Below are 23260 nucleotides of genomic sequence, written 5' to 3'. Positions count from 1 at the left end.
TAAATCAAAATGTTTGTATTAAACTGACCAAGTTTATAATAGAATATTCAAGGAGCAAAAATTGGCATTTTTCCTGTTTATTTATGTGTTTAATAGACATAATATATCTAGAGGGTCAATCTGACGCCAAAATGCGTCAAACTTAAAATAGGATTTCAAAGCAGACAACCAGCTTTTTATCCCTGTAAATTTATCCTAAGGCTTACTATAGGTTTAGTCATTTTAGTATTAGAGTAAAACACTAGAGGGAAAAAGGGTTAAATAACTTTATCTTCCATATCGCAACCGTTTTGTGCAACCTTTCTATTGGGTCATTGAAAATCAACCAATGGTATCGCTTATATTACACAGCCAAGTAGCAGGAAATAATTTAGAAGCAGACGAAAGAGGTCTTTGAAAAATGAAGGGAGGTAGTTGTCTGTATATATGCTTCAAACTATATAAGGAAATAAGTTTTTATTGTGTGTTTATAAGATCTCTTAAACATAGAATATCACATAAACAAAAACAAGTTATTATTGTTTTTTTTTACATTAGTCTAACATATCAAAATGGATATTTAATATACGTGGATAATATGACAGGGGAAAATTTGTCGTCAATTTAGCTTGCTAACATAGAATTAATTTATTTTTTTTATTCAATGTTTGAATAAAATTTTGTTTTATCACATTGTTTTTAAATAAGAAATTTGTTTAAAACTAACATCAAAATCTTAAAATATATGATTAATTTTTTCGTAAGTTTATAAATTGATTATTAAAATGTCTGTGATTTTTTGGTAATATATTTAAACATATATTATAATGGAAATTTTGTAAAAAAAAAACTATATTGAAGTATAAAAAAATGTAGTAAAACAAATAAAGAATTGAATAAACGAGGCACCTCTATCTTTCACAGCAGCTAATTGACGAAAATACAAATCAAACAAGGATGACAATGATGATGTTAGAACTGTGTATACAAAATATGAATATATAAGTTGACAAAATTATACGTAAATTTGTTGCAAAACTTATTAAATACAAGATTCTGTTTAGGGGCATACTGACATTTTTAGGTTTTGATTATAGAGATGCTTCGCTCAAAATCGTGTACCTTACTGTAAGAATCAGTAATCCAAAAATCAGATCAATCGGATGATTTTATCACATAAAAACTTGTCGTTAAAAATCAACATGTTTAAATGGACGTACGGACATCTGGTAACGATTATAGAGTTGCTACGCTTTCTAAATCGTACCTAACTACTACAGGAATCACCATGCAAAGTTTGAAACCGATAGGACAATTATAACATGCCTCAATTCACGAAAAAAGCTATCCGTTACGGAAGAACGGACGGACTGACCGACCCTAATTATAGAAAAGCTACGCTTTTAAAAAGTAAATACTGAATACTATAAACCTATTTGCAAAAAAATAACAAAAATAACTTGCTTGAGACAGACATACATACAAAAAATAACTAGAAAAGTATAATATATCACAATACAACAAGTTAGAAAGAACTAATGCGATGTATAAACCAATATAACCCAATAAATCCGTCTCAAGGCAACACCCTATATCCCCCTCCCTTTCACACTCCTCTCCCCCCACCCACCTCCCAATTTACTCTGGGAGGTATTACGGAGATTTTTGCTTGGTTTTCTGCGGCGCATTTTCCGTTGATGTTGTCCGTTTATTGAGTGAGACATTTACGTGGTTGATAAATGTCAATAGTTATAATTTATTATAGATGGATGGCATATCAGGGAGAGAGTGGACAATTAGCGGATTATTACAATAGTCCCCAAAATTTTTTATATTTAAATTTTTTTGCTTCTTGTTTATTATTGATGTACTACAAATGAAAATTATTGTCCTCGTTTCTTTAGAGTTAGTGGCATAATTTCGCAATAGATATAAAAAAAACAAGGATGACAACATCAATAAAAACGAAGCAATAAAAAGGTAGGACAAACGGACATTAACACTTGTATAGTGTCAGAACTGAAAAATCAGAATATAAATGTGTAAGAGTCAAAGCAAAATTGTAAGTAAATTTGTTGAAAAACTGCTTGATGCAGGATAATGTTTATGGACATACTTACATTTTTAGGACTTGGTTTTAGAGTTGCTTCGCTTATTACATTATACTTTGTTGTCTTAGGAATCAATATACCAAAAATCAGATCAATCGAATGATTAGATCACATAAAAACTTGTTGTTAAAAAAGTAAAAAAAAATAACATGATTAAAATGGACGTACGGACATTTTGGTAATGATTATGGAGTTGCTATGCTTTCTAAATCATACCTAACTACTAAAGGAATCACCATGCAAAATTTAAAATCGATAGGACAATTTTAACATGCCTAAATTAACGAAAAAAGCTATCCGTTACGGACGCACGGACGTACGGACGAACCGACCCTAATTATAGAAAAGCTTCGCTTTTAACACGGAAGACAACATCCTTATGGAGCGGAAAAAATGAAAAAAATATAATGGATATTAAAACGTTGAAAGTGAGTCAGTTAGCAGATGTTCTGGGGTCATAAAAAGAAATATTTAGAAAGTAGGAAATTACAAAATCTTTAGTTTGTATGCCTTGACTAGTAAGCTATAATAGGTTGGAAAGAATTTCAATGAATATAATAGATTTTAAATCTGCATAAAATTTTAAGGATTTTTTTTTATAAAATTCGTTTTTTTATATAATTCTTTATTTAAAAGCGCAAATACAATTCAAGTTAATTAATTTTGACATCCGTGATAGGTGGATTGAAAACTACCTGCGCTCTAATTGGTTGAATGATGTACAACACTTATATCCACCAATCACAGATGTCAAAATTAATTAACCTAAATTGTATTTGCGCTTTTAGATAAAGAATATTACAAAAAACGAATTTTATAAAAAATCCTTAAAATTTTATGCAGATTTCAAATTAATTATATTCTTTAAAATTCTTTTCAACTTATATGGCTTATTGACTAGCTTAATTGACGGACTCACGTTTCTCCCTTAAACGTAGCTAACAGAAAGACAAAAAGTGTATTATTGTATAGCTTAGCCGACAAAAAGTTTTTAGCTTACACAAAAATGCATATTTTAAAGTTATGCTAAGATATGATAACTATAATTGAGTCCCTCTTTAGTCAGGCATGGATAATTTTAAGGAATTTAACCAACAAAAAAAGTATAGAGATTCTTATAAAGAACAAGGATGAAAACATCCATAAAAGTGAAGCTCTGAAACGATATGACAGACGAACATTAACTTTTGTGTCAGAACTGAATATACAAAATATAAAAATATAAGGTTTGACAAAATTATACGTAAATTTGTTGCAAAACTTCTTAAATACAAGTATAATAGTGTACCTTATTGTAATAGGAATCATTAATAAAAAATCAGATCAATCGGATGATTTTCTCACATAAAAAATTGTTATTAAAAAAGTAAAAAAATCAACATGTTTAAAATGGACGTACAGACATTCTGGTAACAAATATAGAGTTGCTACGCTTTCTGAATCGTACCTAACTACTACAGGAATCGCCATGCAAAGTTTGAAATCGATATAAATTAACGAATATAAGCTGACTATCTCGGACGGACGGACGGACCGACCCTAATTATAGAAAAGCTTCGCTTTTAAAAATCATCATTAAGTAATAATATTAATCGTTATGTGACACCGGAGGATTGGGGAATCGCAGGGATAGTCTCCGGTAGGCAATTCGAAAGTTTAGTTCCTCTGCGATTGAACCTAACCAATTAAAAATCATAAAAAAAATTCATAAGTTGTTGTTTAATATTCTACTGAAGAAATGAAATTTGCAGCTGCTTAAATTTGATATGTTTTGAAGCCGATAAGCATGATAATTATTCTCCATTATTTTAGAATAATTATCTGTTTCCCTGATAGCAAGACTAAACAATATTGCAAGGATGCATTTAGGCAAATAATAGATTATATACCAGGGATCTAAAGGGATAAGACAATGACCAAATTAATGGACTTCCCCAATGATGTTACACAAGATTGCTCCTTCTAAAATAAAAATTAGTGGTTGAAACGTTTGAATACTCAAGTTAATGAAACTACCTATCTAAAATTTACTGAAGTCTCTAAAGTTGTTCAGTGAACAAATTATAAAACTTTGGGAACTAGTATAATAAACAGCTCAATGTCCCTCCTCTCTTTGATTATAAACATAGATACATATAGACTAACAGTCTAGTAGCTAACAATCTCTTAAGGTTTTCATTGTTTTTTTTTTATAAACTACATATATAAAGGGTGAGCAAAAAAAATGCGTAGATTTTTAAAATTAAAATTGCGCAACTTGTGTTAATAGTAGAAAAATGTTACGCATACCATTAGAACCGATAAGAAGTCTATTTTTTGGAAATATAAGAACAATTCCTCTGCTACGTATAGTTAGGGAGCTACATGTTAAAATGTCCCAACTGACTTAAAACTTGACTTGCGAGTAAATTTTGGGACATTTTACCACCTAGCTCCTAGATTATTTGTAGCACAGTAACCGTTCTTATATTTGTAAAATATATAGTTCATAGCGGTTCTAACGGTATGCGTAACATTTTTCTACCATTAACACAAGCCGCGCAATTGAATTTTAAAAATGTACGCACGTCTTTTTGTAAGAATTATTGTCTAATATTTACTAATATAATCGCAAGTCAAGTTTTAAGTCAGTTGGAACATTTTAACACGTAGCTCCCTAACCATACGTAGCAGAAGAATCGTTGTTATATTTCCAAAAAATAGACTTCTTATCGGTTCTAATGGTATGCGTAACATTTTTCTACTATTAACACAAGTCGCGCAATTTGAATTTTAAAAATCTACGCATTTTTTTTTGCTCACCCTTTAACTTGACTTTTCATTTCCTGAACACTTTTATGATAACTTTGTTTTTTTTTATGCATAATATCCAAATAAAACAGAGCTTTCCAATTCTCTGACACAGCCAGAAGGAATACAAAAAAAACAATTATATTTCTGTAAAAAAAATATAAAAAGGTATTTGTATTTTTATTTATCTCTAAAAATGTGGCCGCAATTACAAGTATATAGCACAAAAAAAAAGAAAAATTAAAAAAAAACTCTTTCATTGTACTCCATTAACTAGGGTTTGGTATTCTCTAGTCTATGGTAATGCAGTATTAAAGCAGAAATTAGATCAAAGAAAATGATTGTTTAGTATTCTGGTACAGAAAACTAGATGAACAAGAGTGACAAAATTCATAAAAGAGAATCTTAACTGATTAGACAACCAAACATTACAAATACTTAGTTCATAAGGAAAAAGGATAAGAGGATGAATACTCACCCCAATTTCATTGTAAAATATTACTTCCCCCCTAGAAAAATAATTAGTCTGCTATTTATCTAAACCGTCCGCGGCTTTTTGCATCTTAATCATAACCTATTCTATATATGTAAAAAAAAAATAAAAAAAAATTTATCTTATTAATTATTATTATTTTTCTGTAATTTATTATGTTTAAAAAAAATTAAAGAAAATATTTAAAATACAATTTGATTTAGAATCTTAAAAAACAAACAGCCGTGGGCGGTCTTAGCGCAGCAGAAAAGTATGTTTCACCTAGTTTAAAAATAGGAGGGTTCACCTTTTATGATCAAAATTTTTTTTTTTTTCAAATTAGCCTAAATGTAATATTTAAATCTAATTAACATGATAAAACTTTAAAATGTTTACTAATAAAAAATTAATAGTTTAGCTCTCAGCCACCAGGTTCGCTAGTTGTCTACTTTAAAGACATACATTAAAACTAAGGCTAAATATTAAATAAAAAATTTCATAACTGAATAATCTAAATAAGTGAATAATCTGTAATGCTATCTATGTTCTTTCTAAGACAATACTCGTTTTTACAATATTTTTAACATTTTCAAGTGATGTTATTTACCCCTCAGAGTTTGGCCCTTTAGTGACAAAAATCCAAAACAAGAAAAATACAGGGAAAATAAAAATTGATGAACGCTTTGATATTCTAGTTCTATATCCAAAGCTAGATGGCACTGAAAAACTGATTATTATAATTTACAATCAAATGTTCATATTAAATTTGTAAAAACGTTTATTTATTAACCCTTACAGATCGGGCCCCAATTCCCACCTTAATAGATCGGGGGGGGGGCTCAAAGAGCCCCCCCCTCTATCTCGGCACCTGGTACAGATAAAGACGTAAAATTTTTTTCTGGTGGTTCATGTGTATTTTTAGAGAAAATTACTTTTTCTAGTCATAGCAGTCAGACCGCTCCTTAGCCGCTTTTTAGCGGCCAGCCGCTAAATTTTAAAACAGCTGTAGAGCGGCCAATTTTGCAGCTAGAATGACCAAATTTTAGGACGAACTTTTATTTTTCATAACAAAAAAATTACTTTTTCTGATCATCGCCGAAAAACGGCAAATAACGGAAACCGCCATTTTCGGCGGTTACGGCGGTAAAACGGCGGTTGGCGGCGCAAATTAATATTTTTATCTGTTTATTATTGCTCAAGGATTTACCAAAAAAAATTATAGGTCTCTAGCTGTAATAGAAGCAACGATATTCATAATATATGTCTGTAGTAAAAGCTGGACAAAAATCGGTCATAAAGTCGGTCAGGGAGCGGTCAAACGGTCATAACACCACTTTTCTCAGATGGTCATTGATATCTAAGTATTCACCAACAAAATTTTAGGTTTCTTCATTATACTCAAAAGTCATAATGTAGAAATTAAGATTTATTTAGAATTTTTTCTAATTTTTTTTGCTACCCAACCGACTTTGACCGGACACCACGACCGACACAGACCAGATATCTTAATAAAATCAACTCTTGCCGACGTATAATTACTAAACTTAAAAAGTCATGAAGTTACAGCTCTCCATCTTAACTACAAATAAAATGAGATTGAAAAAACTAGAGGGGGGGGCTCTTTGAGCCCCCCCCCCGATCTGTAAGGGTTAAGAAATAAAAGTTAGATAGACTGCAATATAACTCTTATAAGCTAATAATGAGTGTTATGATTAAAGTCAGTAGCAAAGTCATGAAAATTTAATAATGATAATTTTATATTCTTTCATTAGGTTTCATCAGAATGGATGATAATTCAAAATATTTCTATATCATCCTATAAAAATCAGATGTATGCTTCAAACAGCAACTATAATTGTCTTGAAATTACATTTAATTTTAAGATATTCCCATTTTGAAAAGTGGTGGAATAACATTAAAAATTCAGCGCGGCAATTGCTCAATATAGGCCTCTAGGCCCACTGCCTATTTTAGTCCTTCAAATACCTCGATTCCTCTCTTTTATTATTTTCAAGGGAGTAAGGGAGGGGACAATGGGCAATTAATTCAATTTAAGAGGGTTCGCTGAAAAGCAATGAAAACCAGATTTGTCAAGAAAATTTTACCAAAATTGTAAAGGGATCACGGTAACCTAATTTAGAACAAAATTAGTTCTAAGTTCTTTAAATTGGGATAGATGTTTTGAAAAAATAATCAAGATAAGGAACTTTTGGGGTATTTTTGGTCTAAGCATACCTGGAAAGGTAAACGTTATAAAAACGTTTATTTTTCCTCAATTGAATTATATAGGTTCTGTGCTAAATGTACCTGATTTATTCCTAAAGAATGTAGAGGAATTAATTATTAGCTTCCTTAATCAAGGGACACCAATAGCAAAATCAAAGATCTTTACACCTGTTTCCAAGGGAGGGCTTGGTTTAACAAAACCTAGAACTTTCTTAAAATCTTTAGATTTATTGCTTTTCAAAAAATCTTTAAACATAAAGGATTCTTGGAGCTCTGAACTACGTCATGCTGCACTTAATATCAATGATAAGTTCTATTATACTAATAATATTGACCAGAATTTAAACCCAATCTTACACAGAATTATCTCTTCATACAAGGAATTTTCTACTTCATACTGGTTAAACCATTCTAACATCTTAGATATGAGAATCTATGACAATCCCCTTTTTACTGATGCCTTAAATAACAAGTTTAACAGGACTATTTTCACAAATCATACCTGGGAAAGGTTTGGAGAGATACTTACTACCCTTAGAATTGTTGACATTATCAATGATGAACACAAATGTCTTGACAGGGAAGCTTTTCAATTTAAAAACAATTTGGTAATCAACGTCATGGAATTCTTTAGACTCTCAAGCATTTTTAGATACAGTTTAAATAAATTTAGTTCTAAAATTCAAGAACCTTACCTATGTCTAGATGATTTTTTTAAGAAAAAAAACTTGAAGTCAAAAATTTTTAGAAAATACCTATTCTATGATGATGTAGATATTGCAAAAATTTATACAAGTAAATCTAGATACTCATGGACTGATTCCAGGGTAGTGGATGTAGAGAGAGAAAAAAAGTGGCTTAATGTTTGGAATCATAGTTTCATACCCATTCAAATTAGAGAATTTGGCCTAAAACATCTTAATAATACCAATAAATATAAATGTCATTTATCAAAAATAAATCATAATATCTCCCCCAACTGTACTTTTTGTGAACAATACAATCTATTACCTGCTCAAAGGGAAACTATCAAACATTTTTTTATAGACTGCCCAACCACTATTTCACTAGCAAATAATTATTTTAATAATAATTTAAAGGTGACAAACTTTAACTTTTCAATGGAAAATCTTTTAATAGGAGCACCCTCTTATCTACCAGATTTTGTAATTTTTATTCTTAATATAGAAATCTTAATGTTTAATTATTTTCTTTACAGCTGTGCCAGGAAAGGAAAGACACCCTTGATGGTTAATCTTATTTGTTTTATCTCTAATTACAGGAAACTGTTTTTAAAAAATGGCAGTTATAGTAAGAAGTTTTCTAAAATAATCTTTGACCCAGGTTGATATATTAATTAAATGATGAAAGGGTGAAGGGTGGGGCGAGATGGAACAGCGCTAAAATTTATATTTGGGTTTTAGTTTATTAAAACTATTAGCTGGATTAATAGGGGAGGTGAAGAGAAAATAAGCTATTTTCTTTATCTAAATCAAAATAAAAACTTTATGTCTTTAACAGAAGCTTTTACCTGTCCCTCTACATTGTATACAATTTTTTCCCCTTAACTTTGCATATCTCTTAGTTACAATATTGAATGTATGTACATACGGCTAAGGTCAGCTTTGGAGAAGTTTCAGTTTCCTTCAAAGTTTATTGTTGTCCATTGAACCCTGAAAAATCCCACCCTCTAATTTTTCTGTTACAGAGCACCAAACCCTGTTATTGTTAAACTTTTTCTTTATTCTATAGGAATGATTTCATGGGGAAATGGGGGCGGGGGGGGGGGTTACGCTAATTCTATCTTCTCTTATTTGCAATGTTAAATGAACGGATGAATATCAGTCATAAATAAATTTTGCTACAAACTGTTTTCTTTTATTTTAAAAATAATTTTCCTGTCTTAACCTTTGTAGTTTACCTTTAAGTACCTTGTTGTACAATGTCTCGTCAAACTTTTTAAATCTTAACTCTCTTCCTCTTAAATTGTTGTGTTTTTCTTTTGTAAAAAAATTAACACTCTCTTCTTATTTCAGTTGCTGAGCACAGACGAGACCAGGAGAATTTCCAGCCTCGGCGTTTTGGGCGTGCTGGTGTGGGAGAAGGAGGCCACCCTGAGCGTGTTCGTGACCGCAGTTCTGGTGGAGGTGCTGGACACAACCGTAGCCGCCGTAATGAAATCAGTGGTGGAGAGGAACGTCGCCAAATAGCTCCCAGCAATCAGAACTCTAAATTGCAACTTCCCTCAGACAAGGATTTTTACATTTGTACATTAAACCTCAACGGTCAACTTCTAGTTTCCAGACAAGCGTTCACCAACGACAAACTTCCTGTTTTTGACAAGGACAATCGCCTGCAACGAATGGGTTTGATTCTACCCAAACCAAAATTTTTGGTCTCAGGACTGGCAGCCACTACAAAGGTGACCTGTACGTTCTTTGGAGGAGCATGTTTCTCGTGTGATGTTATGGGTAATAGTCACAACATAAACAACTCGGCAAGAGTCTTTCTTCTTGGTGATCAACACTGTCCAGTCCTTGTTGGTCTGAAACAAGATTGCTGTCCTGTTATTCGTGTGGAGTCCGGAACTTTTACTGACCTACAAAATATGCTGATTAGACACTTCAAGGCTGGACTAAGGATACAGAGTGGGTCAATAGGTGTATGTCTCCTTCTCACCCTGCTTATGAAGGTTGGCCACACAACATACTGGGCTCAGCTGTTGAGCTTTTCAGAGTGGGCCGCAACTTACAACCTGCATATATTACCTTCTATTCCACCATTCCCGACTGGCTATGGCTTGGACAGCTTAATTTCAATCAAGCAGCTGAACTCACACCTGCAAGTGTGTCATTTTGGTAACAGTGCAGGAGGTAAAAATGCTAAATACTCACTCTGGCAACCCCTCACCTCCACTCTTGAACAGCATGGTGCGGCTGTCTGTACCATTCCTTCCCCCCCAATTTGCGTACAGGAGGTGGGGGGAATGTACGCACGCTGTGATGGCCAATTCTCAGAGGGTTGTAGTGGAGACTGGAGCTTTGGAATGCCCAGGAATATTGAGGAGACTTTCCTTGTATCCTTATTACAGTCGGTGTCTGCTGCCCATGTGGAATTGAACCCAACAGCAACAGCTGTTGTAACTCCAAGCAAAGATTCCTTATTTGCTGGTCTCAGATCTGGCTCCAGATTGGATATTAACAGTGGCAGAATCGTGTTTCTACTCGGTAGCTCCATAATGCAGCAGACCAAACCCTTTCTACAAGAGCTCTGCCTCACCAAGGGTGTTCAGGTTGTCTCCTGCTGTAAGGGAGGTGATTACCTAGGCTTCTTCTGGAACCAAGACCACTCTTTCCTAGCAGCTGGGAAAGAAGAAGATGTTCTTTTCTTACATTTCCTGGGAAACCACATGCTAAACAAGGACAACTTCTGGATGGACGTGCTACAGAATGGTAAGAGAGTGTACCACTTAACTAACCCAATGATCCTGTCAGACCAGCAGATGGACCAGTTGATTCTAGACACCAATAAGCTGTCAATCTTCCTGGCGCAGCACTTCAAGGGAAGGGTGTTTATTCGGGTCATCTCAAAAAACGCCTATCTCAGAAAACGCCTATCTCAAAAAACGCCCATCTCAGAAAACGCCTATCTCAAAAAACGCCCATCTCAGAAAACGCCTATCTCAAAAAACGCCTTTTTCATAAAACACCTACTACATTTTTAAAAATTATCTTGTAGTGAAACATGTATGTCTAAGAAGGTACTGTGAATATTGTACAATATGTACATTATAAATCTTCTTTTTTTAAAATCTATTCCCTGAATATCACTCTTGTACATTCCTTAAGCACTTTTTATTCTTTTAATCATTTTGAGCAATAACATACTACAGGTTTGCTTTTTGAAAATTGATCACAATTGATTAACAAAAACTTTTACTTAGTGAATTCATGTTTTAAGTTTCTTTATTTCATATATCTACTTCAAACAACCCAGTTTACTTTTCAGTTATTAATAAGATAAACAACTATGAGTTTTATTAAAATATACTTCTTATTTATTTTCTTTATTATTTGACCTAATATCTTGAATTACCAGAATATCAGATTGAAATGTTGTAAATATGACTAAACCTAATAATTTTGTTAAGAGATATTCATAAAGATGTTTTGGAATTTGGGTTGGGTGAATTTCAAAATAGGGTTGTAATAGGGTTGTGAAATTTGGGTAGGATGTAAGAAATGTATAAATTGTTTGGAAAACCTGGCACCTAGGCTTTATCTTTGGACTGAGAGGATAGGTTATTAGAGATTAAATCATTCTCATATCAACTTATAAAACAAAATATGCATATCTTTTCTTCAAATATGTCAATAACATTAAAAAAGATGCATATTTTGTTTTATAAGTTGAGTTTTGTACTTTTGAATAAGCTTCAATAATTAAACCCTTTCCTCTAATGAGTTCTCCCTCCAATAATTTTATCACATCCCCCATTTTCCATTTATCTAAACTATCCCTATTCTCTTAATATAGAAGCTACTCTTTAGTTTACCATTTTATCCATATTTGTAAATAGTTTACTGACTGGTTGATTTGGTGACTGCTTAGATAAGAGATCATGAATGACAAGTATTTTATTATTCTATTGAATATTAGTTATAAATTAGGCTTTATTATTTTTAAAAAGTAGTAGGCATTTTATGAAAAAGGCGTTTTTTGAGATAGGCGTTTTCTGAGATGGGCGTTTTTTGAGATAGGCGTTTTTTGAGATGGGCGTTTTTTGAGATAGGCGTTTTCTGAGATAGGCGTTCTTTGAGTATAGCCGTTTATTCTAGGACCCTTCCCTAGACACATCACTCAATGTTGTGGCCTACAGGAACATTCTGTCCTAGACAGTGAGAACCAGCATATTTCAATGACTGGTTATGCCAATCTTTTCAACAAGTATCTGCAGGCAAGCCTCGTTCTACCAGAGAGATGCGAATTCCTGGAGTACCAAAACATTTTTGGTAGAAATTTTTATTAAAACAGTCTGGTCGATGGGGTTCACCTGACCCCTTCAGCCTACAAAGCTTGCGCCAATTTCTTTCTGGGTTCACTTCAGCGTAAACCTAGAAAACAGACTAACACGCCCTCCAGGATGCCAGCTTTCAGCAGTTACCTGACCATGAAGGGGTTACTGACCAAAAACGAGGCTGACACCAGGGAACCTATGGAGGGGGCGATTGATGACGCAATAAACCTTGTCAAACAATGAAGTCACCAATCCTTATTTATTTTTATCTTATTTTACTCGTATTTGTATTATGCTTTGATTTTTATCACTATGTCTCATTTTATAATTTATATTCTAATAATAAAGTTTAAATAATAATAATAGTTCTAAGAAAAAAATCATTTACTTGAAAATTAAATTATCAACACATCACAATGTAGTAAACATTCTGTAATTAATCACTAGAAAAATCTTGTTTATAACTACCTCAACCCTTCTGATATATTTATAACTGACCCTAAAATTCAAGCGGTTCTTAGATTATTTAATACATAAATATCACAGTAGAGTTTCTATACATGAAAAGACATTTTCTTGGGAAAAAATATTTGTTAAAACCAGCGATAAATAACAAACTTTTCTGTCTGCATATTCAAAACTAGCTCAGCTAGTTAGCGGGGCATTGATGCGCAAGTCCCCAAAATCAGTAAGAATCTGCTGTATTCGTGCACATTCCCTTTAAGCCAGTCCCCAAAGTCTGAGACTCCTTAAAAATTGAATATTCGATCCATTGGCCCCTCCCTTACTCCCTGATTATTTTCTCTATGACTTAGTTACATCACTTTTGGGTTAGAAAATAAAAAAAAGTAAAAAACTTGTAAGTCTAAACATTAAAATTTGATGCTACGCCAAGACTTTTGGTAAATTTAAAGGAAGATTCTATCAAACTTAAAATTACGATAAAAGATATCCTTATATTAACTTTTTATATGGACGTACTATATCTTTAAATTTTGTTGGGATAATTATATACAGTTTGACTTCTTTAAAGCATTTGATAATATAATTATCAACACTTCTCAGGGGTAGCTATTCTAACCAACAATTCTACAAAAAATCACGAAACCTTATCAAGTATCTCGTGGTATATTTTGTTTTTGTCATGTAATTGAAGAGGGGTGGGAAAACAGGGAAGGAAAAGAGGAAGGGGGTTGTAGGAAAATTTTCCTTTAGAGTTGTTGGTCAGAATATCATTCCCTTGTCCTTGATCCCTTCTATTAAAATATTTTTCAGTTTGGCTTCGAAACCAATTAATACCCGCGGGTTAGAACATGTACATAGCTATACTGAAAATTATGTATAGAATCTAATTACAGTTAATTTCCCACGAATATTAAAATAAAAATCATAAAATTTAATACCAGTTTTATTAGCGCGGCCTTTCAGACCATCAAAACTGGTTTTAATATTATTGTTTTTCATTTCATTATCCGCGGAAAACTGTCTATGATACGATGAGATAAATAACTGGTACTATTTATATAAAGATGCAATAAACAAATTAAGAAAAGGTATATTGTATAAATAAATATTTTTAGTACATATCCTGTAATTTCTGCCATACCAAGGATCGGCAGCTTTTCGTTTTAGTCGATTTAAAAACAGATCTATAGTATAGATGTATATACAGACAACTACTTCCCTTAACTTTTTAAAGACCTCTATCGTCTGCTTCTAAATTATTTTCTGCTACTTGGCTGTGTTAATAAAAGAGACACGATTGGTTGATTTTCAATGACCCAATAGAAAGATTGCACAAGGTGGTTTCGATTGGGAGATACAATTATTTAACCATTTCTCCCTCTAGTGTTTTACTCTAATGATTTAAAGGCGCAGCAAATATTGGCTTTAAATACTTTTTAGATGCTGTTTAATTAAATTAGGAATTGCTAATTGCTGCATTAAAGTAAAAGAATAGAGGGGGTAGGGATTTAATAACTCTATTTCATTAGCTGGGAACACTGTGTCGACTTTTAATTGGGTCTTTGTACATTAGCCAATAGCGTCGGAAATATTAACACAAACAAGTCGCTACAAAAGAGCAGAAAGGAATATGCTAAAGGTCCCCACCACTAGAACCAGGTAGTTGGATGGGAACACCTATACATTTATTATTGCTGCCACATAAAGTATTGGAATTTTTTGCAGCTGGCTATAAAGGCGGCTACTTTACTTGCGCGGCTAAATACGTCTACAGCTGTGTTAGTTTAAATTCATAGAATTCCTTATTACAACATTTTAACTTTTGGTTTAATTACTGAAATCTTTATAAGTTTTACCGTAAATAATTTCATTATATGGGGGGTTTGTCAGGAATGTAAAGGGATAAGACAATAGCCGATAAATTTATATGGATTTCCAATAATGACACACAAAATTACCCCTTATGTAGGTTACAATAAGTGGTTGAAATATTTGGACACTCAACTTAATGAACTAACCAATCAAAATTCATTAAAAGTTCCCAAAGTTGGTTAGCCAACGAATAAGAAAACGTTATAGTAAAACTTTGAAAACTTGTGTAAAATAGCCCATTGTCCCCTTCCTGGCATCCCCTTCCTTCCTGAGATTTGCACGTACCGGTATTAACAAGGACAATATTATTCTAGCCAAGCTTTTCAAGACATAAAAATTGTTTGTCTGTGAGTGTGTTTGTCCACTAGAATTTTTAAATCCCTGTACCTCCAATTTTACCTACACTTTTGTTTAGACTTATACATAAATATATTCCATTTATTCAGTTCTGACACTATACAAGTGTTAATGTTCGTTTGTACTACAGTTTTTGTTGATGTTTGTCATCCTTGTTTTTATCTAACCATATAGAGGAATGACAAAATTTTATATGGTTGGACTAAACACAATACACTTCTATAGCTAAATGCATTGAAAAAAAGAATACTTCTATTGTAGTTTTGCTACAAAAAAAACAACAACGAAATTAATTAAAATAAAAGTCACAACCCATAATTGATTTTCAGCTGTCATTGGGGGGCAACAAATAATAAAATTAACGACCTTTTTATCTGCCCCCAAATATTATTTTAGATTTATTTCGCTTGTTGGCTATACCTTATTCCTGCTAAAACAAGGATGACAACATCCATAAAAGCGAAGCACTGAAACGGTAGGACAAACGGACATTAACACTTGTATAGTGTTAGAACTTAATTATCATAATATAAATTTGTATAAGAGTCAAAGCAAAATTGTAAGTAAATTTGTTGAAAAACTGCTTGATTCAGGATAATGTTTATGGACATACATACATTTTTAGGACTTGATTATAGAGTTGCTTCGCTTATTACATTATACTTTGTTGTCCCAGGAATCAATATACCAAAAATCAGATCAATCCGATGATTATATCATTAAAAATTTGTTGTTAAAAAAGTAAAAAAATCAACATGTTTAAAATGAACGTACGGACATTTTGGTAATGAATATAGAGTTTCTAAATCGTACCTAACTACTAAAGGAATCACCATGCAAAATTTGAAATCGATAGGACAATCCTAACATGCCTAAATTAACGGAAAAAGCTATCCGTTACGGACGTGCGGACCGACCTTAATTATAGAAAAGCTTTGCTTTTAAAAAGCATACAACTTTGTAAAATTTATCAAATTTTCCTACTTAATTGAAAGAGTTTTGGGTTGAAACTTTGTTAATTATTTTCTCCAACTATCTCATTCTTAACATATTCTAACAAGAATCAAATTTTAAATTTTTTCAGATTTTAAAAACGCAGAATATGTTCTATAAATTTAATATTAGAGTAAACACTAGAGTGGGAAGGGGTTAAATAACTCTATTTCACCATTCCATTTACCTTGTGCTGACTCTCAATTGGGTCTTTGAAAATCAATCAATAATGTCGGGAATATTAAAACAGCCAAAAAGCGGAAAACAATTTGCTAGCAGAGGAAAAAGGTAATTGGAAAAGTTTTGCAGGTAGTTATCTACACGTCTAAGATAAAAAGTAGGAAGGTCGACTATACCCTCCCCCTCCTCCCCAAAAAAATCTCCCATCCCCAAAGTTTTGTTTAAAATCTAAAATACGAAAAATTAAGTTGATCAAACCTCTGGAGGCAAAGCCCCTAGAGGCTAGGGGCGAAGCCGCTATTACTATATATTTTACAAGATTCATGAAACTTAAGTAAAAGTTTTTTTTAAAAAGTCAGCACAACAACATTTTTATGTCGACGGTGAAACTTTTATGGTAGATTCGCTTCTTTAACAGACTCCAAAATAAAGAGAAAAATATTTGATGTAAGATTTTTTTTATTTAACAATATAAATTCGATTAAAGTTACTCAAACGACGACTTTCATACACATATTTCCATCACAAATTATTAGAATTATTTGATTTTTACAAATAGTAATTAAAACAAGGATGATAACATCCATAAAGTGATATGTAAATTCAACAAATGAACATTTACACATGTAGAGTTATAAAACGAGTATTAATTTGATAGAATTTTTAAACAAAATATTAAATGAACTTGGTACAAAACTGCTTAAATGCAGGATTATGTTTAAGGACATTCTTACTGATTTAAAACTTGATTTTAGAGATGCTTCGCTTTAAAAAATTATAACTTGTTTTTGTAGGAATTATTATTTTCAAAATAAGAAGAATAGTTTAATTATATCACAAAAATGTATTATCCCCTTAGAAATATTTTTTTCAATTTTGAAAATTTGAACTCTGGCTTCGGCGCTCGGCATTCTTGCCTGCCTAGCCGCAGCGCTCGGCCCTCTAGCCTGCCTGCCTAGCCGCGGGTGCTCGGTTCCCTATCTAATAACCTAAACTAATTGTTAACTGTGACGGACGGACATACAAATCCTAATTATAAAAAAAGATTCGCCTTTAAAGAAAAAAAAGAATCTATGAGTTCATAGCAAGTAGAATGATGTATGTGAGTGACAACTCAGCCATGGCGGTCAGAGTGCTCATGTCCACCTCAAACAGTCCGTACGCTGTGAATTTTCCATAGCTGCGCAGCTTTTCTGCTTGGCGCCTGCACCTATGAAATACAGTTAAAAAGCCTAATTCTTAGTAGCGGAGCTACTCTATAATTCCAAATAAGACACGAATAGGGGAAAACGTGATTTTCTAAAAAAGATAGAAGGCTGAAACTTTTCGACAACATAAGAAATAGTGGTTGAAACGTTTGAACACTCAATTTAATGAATCAACCAATCAAAATTCACTAAATTTCATAAAAGTCCCCAAAGCCATTAAATAATAAAACATCATAAAACTTTGGTGCCTAAAGTAATAAACAGCCCATAGTCCCCTCATTCTCTGATCAACAAATCATAAACTTTACCGCATAGCTTCTCTGTAAGTGTCTTCTTCAAGAGATTGGTCTGCATATAATTCAGCTATCTAAAGTAATTCAAAATTAGATTTCAATAATTGCTGAACTGGTTGAGTTCTCCATTTTATAGAAGCTTCCCATAGGTCCAGGGAAAGCTATTTAAGTTTATGCTTTAGGACTAAGTTTATTTAAGGCTATTTTTCTGCTTATGATACAGAGCACCTAGATGCTAGGGTTACTAAACTTATAGTGAAAATAACTGTTCCAGTTGGTGTTTTGTTGTTTTGTTTACTTAAAATTTTCTTGACTTACATTATATTGCTATAAGGCCTTTTGAACAATTTATAACTCTTGGACAGCTGTCTTAAAAAAGATGGCTTCCAAGCCCTGTAAAAATGGACTTTTCTGTATAAAACCCCACACCAAAAAATATAATAACGAGTCTCGACCCCTTACAAGGTTTTTCAAGGCCTTTTTTTGTCCTCAACCTATCCTCATAAAACATCAAATTACTTATCGTTATGGAGTAAAATAAATGTTTAAAAATATTTGAGGAGGATTATAGGTTAAGGATCTAAAGGGATAAGATATTACCCGATTAAATGATGTACATCTGCAATAATGATAAACAAAATTAACCCTTCTGTAGATTACATTTAGTGTTTGATACTTCTGGACACTTGACTTAATGAACTAACAAATCAAAATTCAATAAAAGTTAGGGACTAGTGTAATAAAAAGCCCAATGCCCCCCCCCCCTTCTCCCTGAATATAAGTGCTTTTATTCATTATTTTACATACCTCATTAATATTAGAATAAACTTTTTCACATAGAACTGTAGAGTACACGAGAATAATGATCAGGATCAATGAAATCAACATAGCAGCATAGTCAGTCCAGTTATCCCCTGAAATAGTCATTTATCGCATCGTATTATAGACATCTTTTTGCGGATATTGAAATGAAAAAGTATACGATTAAACCCAAGGCAATGGCTAAATAAACCTTGTAATAATTTCATGATTTTTATTTTGTTATTCATGGAAAATTGTCTGTAATTAGATGATTTAAATAGTTTTTAAGTAAGATAATAAACTTACTCCATCTAAAGGTAGTGGGACAAAGTGACTAAAAAAACAGCCATGTGACGTCCTAAAAATGAGGGAGATGAAAGGAGAAGTGGAAAATAAAACTCCTTAAAAAGAGATGGATAATCCCTCATTTTTATGACGTCGCATGGCTGATTTCGAGACACTTTGCCCACTACCTCGAAAGTCCAAAAGTGAAAAAGCCTAAACTGTCATGTGTGACGTCATAAAAATACGTCTAAAAAGGAAGGATGAGAGGAGAAGTTGGAAAGGACCCCCCCCTCTCAAAAAAACACCCCTCTATGGTGGGACTATTTTTCCTTGACACCCCCCCTTAGGTAACAAATCCCAAACTAATCACCTTTGATGACTAAGTACACGCTCATAATAAAGCATAATAAGGTCGAATAATAAACATTCAATACAATCAGCTGGAATCCATCTTTGAACAGGTTACAATCAGCCAGCAATTTGTCAGTTGTGTACACATCTATACGCTTTTCTTCTAGTATCTCATCTCCTTAATAGTTATTTATCGTATCGTATTACAGACAGTTATCCGTCGATATAAAAAATTATGAGTTTAAAACCAGTTTTATTAGCCCCGAGGGGCCAAAGACTCGGGCTAACAAAACTATATACATATTTTGATATTCTTGGTCTGTACTACGATGCTATACATAATTTTTTCATTATGGCTAATAACCTGTTATAATCCAGCGGATATTAATTAGTTTCGAAGACGCACTTTAAAAAATATTTTAGTAGTAGGTAGAGCAGAGCTCGATCGGTTCAGCGGTTACCAAGATCTTAGGCTTCATACAGATGACCGGACAGACGGATAGACATCATTCTACTTTTTATTATCCATTTTCTAAAATATTGACATATTGCTACTCAACCTAATAAAACAATTTAATGCTTTTAAAAACATTTTTTCATTGGACCATGGAAATAAAACGAAGTAGCAGGTTTCGTCATATTTTCACAGAAGCTTTTTATAGTTTATTTTGGGTAGGTTAACCCATTAGTGACGAACCGGCTTTTAACGCCCGGTTCCAGAAAATGCCAAAAAAAACTGGTTTTCAGTTTCAGGATTGAATCATGCTCGCATGAGCCTACCCTTTACTGCGCTGTTTTTCAATTCCCCCCAGAGAGAAGCGTTTCTATCTATTAGGTCGGCCACAATCTTTCATCGAAAATGGGTGAACCAAAAAAAACAAGGTGATTTAAAATACCCCTTCTAACTTTTTTGTTTATGAAGTAAAGTTAGTGATTTTTTTCGTGAAATTTAAAGTTTATTGGCAACTACATTCATTTGTGAAATAGTTTTATTCAAATTATTATTTTTTATATGATTTTTTTATCGTTTAATTATGTTCTATATAACTCCGGTTCGGCGTGAGTAAAAATACCCGAAAGTTTTATTGCCCGGCTCGGCGTGAGTAAAAATACCCGGTTTTAACTTTTCAACCATTAGATATATTAGATATTTTTTATCATTTATTATTCTCTTCAAATGTAAAAATTTCTTTATTTCCCAATGATAAATATAATTGATAGATAGATAAATAAAAGGATCGATAGATAGATAGATAGACTGATATATAGGGTTAAGACAATGGCCGATAAATTTATGTAGATTCCCAATGATAATCAACAATTGTTAGATAGATAAATAAAAGGATGGATGGACAGATAGATAGATATATCTTGGTTTAGACTTTATTACATAAATATTTTTAAGGGGTGGGGGGGGGGATATGTTTTTTTCTCTCAAAAAAAAACAATACTATTTAAAATTTTGATTATCTTGTCATAGCCCTACAGGATGGGGGTATAACACACGAAAATTCAATTATTATTACTTGTAAATACCCAGCCAGAAAGTAGCATCACTATCGCGCTACTATAGCGCACGATATCGCGGAGCAATCGAGCACGAGTTCTTACGATATCGCTAAATAGTCGTCCAATGCACATCGACGATATGTTACGATAAATGGTCGAAAAGGTACTTAGAGCTGCGCGATACACCTACGAAATCGCAGGTGATATCGTAAAGATCGCGCGCGATATCGTACTAAAATCGTAAATAAAAAGTTCATTAAAAAATCAATTTAACATCATGTAGTTTTCTGTAAGGAAAGGTTAGGTAAATCAGTAATATTCATTCATAACATTATACACAAATTGTACTTTGCATACAGAAAGAGAGAGAAAGAGAGGGTGTATATCTTTGTATTTCCTCTGAAATTATAAGGTTGATTTTAAATCTGTTTCCATTATAATTATAATTGTGTGAAAGTTAGAATTTCTTACTGAATTTATCTTATTTTAATTGCTATTTAGACATTTTTGTACACTTGCTGTGGTTTAAAATGAGAATGTTTAAAAACAAATTTTTTTTCAATAAAAGACAATTAACACATTATGATATTTTGTTATACCAGTTTTTAATTTATTTTGTTTGATAACAGAAAGATTTTAATTGTCTATACAAAGTAATGTAAATACCTAGTGGCCAATTTATAAACTATATTTCTCACACAATGATTTTGAAAATGTTGGTTGTGTGTCTGTTTGTAAGTGTGTGTTGACAAACATAAAATGCGAGATACATACGATTGTCACGATTTTTACTACAAATTTGAATTAATCCCTATAAAATCGTAAATTCGATTTTTGCGATAATATAGTAAATATCTCCTTACGATTTTCCTTACGACGTTTCTGGCTGGGTATGATGGTTTTAGGCCAATTTTATTATCTTGTCATCGCCTTCAGGATGGGGGCGTAACTAACCAGTATTCTATGTAAATTTGATGGTTTCAGGCCATTTTGCTTATCTTGACATTTCCCCACAGGATGGGGGCGTAACTAACCAGTATTCTATGCAAATTTGATGGTTTTAGGCCATTTTTGTTATCTTGATATTACTGTATTATTCTATTCTTTTGTTTGTGATATTTTTTAAATACTTTAGGCCAAAGATATGTAATAAGTCTTTTCTAGTCTTTCCTTTATCAATAAAAATTATATTTTTTTATATATTTGTCAATTACTGATACTTCTAGAATAGTTGCTACTCTGTAATTCACTTTGGACGTTCAAAAATTACATTATCAATATCCCTCCCATTATTATCAATACAAATATTAGCAAAAGTTTTAAAACTTCCTCGAAATGGGCTTTTTTAACCAAAAACGGCGGCACCTATAGCCAAAATCTTAAATGTGATATAAATTGTTTTGTATGTTAGTTGTAGCTCTATCAATTACATGAGGTTATGTAGTTTTCAATTACGGATCGTATCAAAGTTCTAAAAAGTGTTCATCTCACTTTAGGCGTTCAAAAATTACATTTTTAACTTTTTGGGCCAAAAAACCGGGTATTTAGGTCGCAAACGGGCTTTAATGCCGGGGGAAAGCACCAAAAAACGCCAAAAACGGTTATTAATGCCGAAAGGTTTTTTTACTCGCGCCGAACCGGGTTTTATTGCAACTTTCCTGTGCACGCCACTAGAGCAAAACAAAAAAATTGGAATTCCGTTTTTACCATTATAAAGCTTCCCTGAGATTTTCAGCTCGATCGGTCCATAAAAGTGGCGCTCGGCACTAATGGGTTAAGTTAGGTAAGTGTTAATGATTGCCCTCAGGGTTAGAGCCCCCCGCAGGGGATAGAAATAGGATCCTAGGACAAACCCAGGAGTCTCAAATGTCGGAGTGGACAAATGCATGAGTGGAAACTTAACCTAACCTAACCCATTTTAAATTTTTTTTTAGGTTTTTAAATTCCTAACCCATGCGGGGGGCTTAGTTGTATATTCATATCTTAACCTAACCTAACCTGTGTAGAAAAACGTGATTAAATTAATATTTTAGCACTCCTGCGTTTGTCCACTCCGACGTTTGGGACTCCTGCGTTTGACCTGGAACCAGAAATAGGAGCAAAACTAATGTGAAAATACGACGTTCTGCATAATTTTCTTACCTTTCAAAATAAGCTCTCTAATCCAAACATAAATGAGCATAAAAACTGCAGAATAGTCAACAAGTGATTTGAAAGCAATAACACCTATAGCCGAGAGGAGGCCATATTTTTGCCAATGATTATCAGAGTTGAGTAGATAGATAATATAATCCGAAGACATGGTCCAGAAACAGATATCGAACATGAGTATGGTCAGGCTGATAAGAATA

The sequence above is a fragment of the Acartia tonsa genome, chromosome 10 (assembly GCF_053477335.1).
Source record: "Acartia tonsa isolate MP-2025a chromosome 10, ASM5347733v1, whole genome shotgun sequence".
In the NCBI taxonomy this organism is placed as follows: domain Eukaryota; kingdom Metazoa; phylum Arthropoda; class Copepoda; order Calanoida; family Acartiidae; genus Acartia; species Acartia tonsa.
This window is presented reverse-complemented; position numbering follows the sequence as displayed.